Here is a 6,000-nt window from a genome sequence, read left to right as displayed (position 1 = left end):
GGACCACCTATCCCGATATCACTCAAACCGTCGGAAATATAAGATCGGAATAGAATTACTTGCAAAATCATAAAATCGTAAGATCGTTGTGATTCGCACGATCTTAGCCCCAGGTTTATTTTGACAATTTTAAGGGAGTTTCGTTCCGAACTCATGTACTGTCTAGCCTAACATTTCAACCCGTTGTCCCGGCTCATTCAACTTTAAGAAGATTTCATTTTTTAAAAATTCTTTTGCGGACAATCAGATCGTAACAGAGAGTGAGAGCCCTCTTCCTCCCTTCGCCTTCTCCTTATTTGTGTGATTGGCGATACTTGAAACTCGAAATCATAGGTATTTCTCATGCTAAATACCTGAAAATCATATCAACACGAGTTGATTTTTTATTAGTCAATTAGAGTAGCCGGCGCCAACGTGGTTGGTTCAAGTGAGCCGTTCGGCGCTCGTTCCGCTTAAAAAAGATTTCGGGTTCGAATTCTTGTGAATGCAGATAATTCACGTTGGAAGAATTTTATTTTTTAGTGAGTCGATCCAGCTCAGCTAAATTAGTCAATGCCAGATGAATTTTCGAATGTTAAGATAAGAGCTGCGGGCATGGGTCAGATGCAAATCATCGAATCTTGGTTTAAAGCGATCATTATCGGGGATTCTCGTACGCCGCCGCAACAAACAAAGGCCAAAACGTAAGGGGTGGCGGGCAATTACGCGAGCAATGACTACATGCAATTGGTGGGACCCGATGGCTTCTTTGGCTGATAGATGAATCGGAGGGAATTTGACCGTTGACCGGTCCACCACTGTTATCAATACTAAAGTGAAGATAATTCACTGTGGATATATATGTGTGTGTGTGTGTGTGTGCGCGTGTGTATTTATATATATCGTGGTCGTCGCACCTCGCCGGCCGGCTGGGCTGATACTGACAGTAATGGGAATGGGTTCTATGAATCTACCAACTCACGTGCGCGCAGACATATCCCCTCTATTTCATCGTTGCTTTCCCATGCAAATTAAAATTAAATTTCTTTCTTATTCTTTACTCAATCCAACTTGACGGCGTGCCCCATTTTAATTTTCTTTTTTTTTGTTTTGCCAAGTAAACTCATAATTTTAATAAGTCCATGTTCAAGCTTGGATGCGAAGTCAAATTGAACGTAAAAGCAGGGCGTTGGTGTGAGTTTGTGATGCTAAGTTCTAGTCTAATTCTGATATTATATTAAATTTTTATTGGACCTACAAGTTAATAAATCTATTGCGACCCAAAAATTTAAGTAGATCATTTTTAATCAAAAAGTTCAAACTGTTATTAAATAATGATACTAGATCAGCGAACTCTCTAATTAACCTAAATTTCTTTTCGAACAATTTCGATGTGGCATCCTAAGAAGTTCCACTATTTCCTAGGGCGTGTACAGTGTACATATATATGTATTTTTTTTCGGTTATAAAAGGCCCATGAACTAGTATAAAAGAAAAACTTAATTAACTAATGGTGCGGGTAGCCCGTTGCCAACAATTTAATCCGGAATTCTTAATTTTTAGACGAGAGCATGTGCTATTATACTATACTTATTTTTGCTTGTGTACATGTATATGATTGGTATGGTAACAAAAAAATGTAAAATTTTAACTCGCTTACAAGTGATAAGTGAAGCAACTTGGGTTTATGTTGGTTCACATGGGGTACCGATCTACAATTTCAGTCACAATGCCATTGCCATTTTTGTGTGAACTTGAACCGGGCGATATTTAGTCCGTGGCAATTATAAGATTTTAGTAGCAACTCGAAAATGGATATAGCTAATAAAAAAGGATATGTTTGGGAGCAAAGGGTGATGTGTCATAAAACGTGCCTATCGAAAATTAGGAACTTTCTATCAATTAATATTACATATATCATGATAATGGATCGCATTTTTAGATTCCGTCTATAGATCTATCACTACATTACATTAATTACTCGGAGTCTTATTGGATGTTTAGAAACATTACTCTAATAAGTTAGACAAACCATATATCAAAGAGGCAAAGCATATTTTCTTATCCTTAAATTAGAAATTGGAAACATCAGTGTTTGACAACAAACATTACTCTAATAAGTTAGATAAAGCATATTTTCTTATCGTGAAAACATTGGAAAATTCATGTTATGACCAAACATCTATTTTTGATTACCAAAAAGCTAGGATTTATATAAGTCCAGTTGGAAAGGAGAATTATAAAGGTATGGAAACTCCCATCGATGAAAAGTTCAACGCAAGGTTTTTTGGTCCCTGAATCGAAGGCAATGCAGTTACATGAAATCCTTTTTCAACTAAATAATTTTTAAGACGACCCAAAAAAGAAATTAAAAAAAAAGAAAGAATAAGAAGCAGTACCATGTGATGAGATATTTGAGCGACCCAAAAAACAATCATCAAGTGGGCAATTCTTTTTGTCATTTACTCATTGACACATGACCCACGGCAGAATGAATGCCTTAAATTAAGTGTATGTGAAAATGCCTTAATTTTTTGAACTTATTGGTGCCCATCACCTTGGGCACTTTCACGTGAAATAATGAAAATAAAACAAAATCAAAATCAATCCAAAAAAAAATAAAAAACAAATTGGACGGCCAGAGAAACCCATCATGTTTCGTGCAACCTTTGCCGTGGAATTGTATATAGATGTCGACTTATTTGTTTATTTGCTTTTATGCTGCTTTGTTCCTTACTTTGAGGCTGACCCATTTCATTGGCAAACTAAATTGGGAAAAAAATTTAAAAAAAGATTGGAAAGCAAAAATACAATTATAAAAAATGAATTTCATTGCAATACGATGGTTAGATAGAGAATACTGTTGGCTCGGTTTTTCCACGCACGGGGACTTAGGTTCACTTAAACGGTACATCCATATTTCAGCAACCAATTTCCCGGAAAACAATCTGACAACAGCAGCAGCTCGTGCGATACGATTATGTGACAGGTATAAAATTAATGGATCTCGGAATAATTAAATTTTTGAGATGCATGCTTCCCTCGTACATGGTTGTCTTTGTGTTTGATTTGCTTCAATCGGTAACTCGAAGAGATGAAAGTATAGCTAGGGGATCCTGCGGGCAGAATGGACTGTTAGGATTTAACTAATTTCATCACCCACCTAATTTCTTAGCTAGGTCGTCCATAAGTTTAGGATACATACCCATTAGTCAAATTAATTAGGAAAAAGGTCGATCATATCCCACCTATTTCCAAAATTTTAAATGCTAATAAATAATAAGGGTCAGTAGGTGAACGGAGAATGCATTTCAAACGTTTTAGCAGCCAAAGAGCCGTCAGGGGAGATGTCTCAGTGCCCATGGTTGGGTCCCAACCCAATGGCCAAACGACACATAAATTAAATTGAAAAGTTTTTGTTGAAGAGTAAAATGGGATAAATCCCACATCGGAAAAAAAAAGAAAATTTATGGGTTAATATATGACTTGGGTATCACCACTTATTAGCTTGAGCTTTTAAGTGGATATGGGCCCGAGCCCGTATAAGCCCAATGGAAATTTAATATGGTATCAGAGCGGGTTATGCTTCTTCATGCCTACGCTCGTATGCGCATGGACTCACACCACGCCAGGCCCAGTATGTCCGAGTGCAGCCAAGAGTGCGCCTCGTGTTAGTGTCCCTCCTCACCCGAGCACGGAAGATGAGCCCGACTCGAGCTCAATTGTTGAGGGCGGGTATTTAAGGGCACGTGACAACGTGTAGGCAGAAATAGACCACACATTGCACGTGAGGGCGGGTGTTGAAGAGTAAAATGGGATAAATCCCACATCGGAAAAGAAAAGGAAAATCCATGGGTTAATATATGGCTTGGGTATCACCACTTATTAGCTTGAGCTTTTAAGTGGATATGGGCCCGAGTCCGTATAAGCCCAATGGAAATTTAATAATGTAAAATATCCACTTGGGCCTACACGGACTTGAGCCCATCTGCAACCCAAAAGCTTAAGCTTATAGGTTACTGGACCCAAGCCTCATATAAGCTTGTAGTTTCTTTCTCAATTTTTCGATGTGGGACAACATATCTCAACACCCGCCCTCACGTGGCAACGTGTGGTCCAACACGTGCCACGTGCCTTAAACACCCGCCCTTAACAACTGACCCGAGCCGGGCATTCTCTTCCGTGCTCGGGTAAGGGGGGACAAATACCAAACTAGCATCGAGCTCCACACTCGGGCCTAACTAGAGGTGCACCTTTAGCTACCTCGGAACTGGACCGGGCCACTCTTGGGCCTGATTAACATGAGGTGCACTCTTGGCTACCTCGAAATCGAATCTGGCGTGGTGTGAGCCCACATGAGCGCGCGGAAACATAACCCGCTCTGATACCATGTAAAATTTCCATTAGGCTCATACGGGCTCGGGCCCATATCCACTTAAAAGCTCAAGCTTATAGGTTACTGGACCCAAGTCTCATATAAGCTTGTAGTTTCTTTCTCAATTTTTCGATGTGGGACAACATATCTCAACAGTTTTCCCGCACATTTTTTTCGATAATAAAAGGAGGTAAGATGAATAACTATTAACGACTACGAGATTGATACAACTTCTGATGAATCTATATAATTTTACGACGTTAAATAAAATTATTATTGTGAGTTAGATTTTTTTTTATTTGGAGATTGCCGATGCTTGGTCCTAACATCGTGTGAACATGTGACTACAAATTTTGTTGATTTTTGGCAGACCAAAAACGTGAGCCATCTCTCTCCTTTTCTTGTAGTTATGATCACGGATCTACCCTAAATTATTTTCACAGCACGAAATAAAATAAAATAAAAGAATGCCTTACATTGGGTTTGGATTATGGGGATAAATAATTTTCTTTCACTGACCTAATGATTTTCATTATTTTATTAATACTATTTTTCTTAGGCAACTACTCGCACATCTTCTTTGGCTTAAGTAATCTGCTTAATTATAAATAGAAAATTAGACCTAGTTAAAGAAGCATAACATGCATGAAAGAAATGGATATTTATAAATTGCAGAATTAATTCACACCCACATCAATTGAACGCACATTGAGTCATGTCTTTGCCAACAATTGATAGAAAATGAAATCAATCAATTTATTAACTTATTAAACATGGAGTGCATGTGCCTTTCACCTCGAACAGCATGGTACGTCGAAATTTATGCTAGTCGTGAGCATTGGTTCCTAATAGCTATATGCAATTTATCAAGTGCATAACCTAACAACTACCTGCGGTAATATTAACGATATGTTCTGTTTTTCCACCATCCATATCGCTCGATTAATCCGTAAAACATGACTTTTTTCCTTGACCGTCTGAAGCAATGGTTCCATAACGAGTGACAAAATGTACCCCAATTGATTATGATACGCAGTAATTCTTAATCACAGGTTGATGATTGTTTTCATTAATTAATCTAAACAATAATTGTTTTACGATGATGATTATTATGCATCCTAAAATAACCGAAAATATAGGTTTGGTTTTATTCTTTAAGCAATCTCAATAACATTCACGCATCAATCTCCCTCCTCTCTCTTAAATTTCTAGAGAGAGAAACTGTTACTTTTTTTTTGTCTTCAAACTTATTTCGCACGTGTTGCAAATGATATGGGTTTGAAGTTCTGAACCATGTCAACGAAGGGTGGTTGTTGAATTGATTCATCAACATCACCCTACTTTTCTCTTTCACACTCGCGCAGACACATGTTAATAAAGCGGTCCAAATCAATCAGCACGAGTTAAATTACTTCTGATTTTGCTTCAATTTTTATTCTTTATTTTTTGTAAAATATATAAATTACGAAAAACAGAGAGACCAAATCCATATCAAAGTTGAACAGTTTGGGACGCGTCATGATCATATTAGAATAAAATATGATTTTTCAGACAAATTTTAGATTTGATTAAAACAAATACAAAATCTAGTATTATGTGATATATGTCCGATCTGATAGCAAGGGGTAAGCTAAATCTAGTATAGA

Source organism: Punica granatum, chromosome 5 (genome assembly GCF_007655135.1).
Source record: "Punica granatum isolate Tunisia-2019 chromosome 5, ASM765513v2, whole genome shotgun sequence".
Taxonomy (NCBI): domain Eukaryota; kingdom Viridiplantae; phylum Streptophyta; class Magnoliopsida; order Myrtales; family Lythraceae; genus Punica; species Punica granatum.
Note: the sequence above shows the minus strand (reverse complement) of the source record.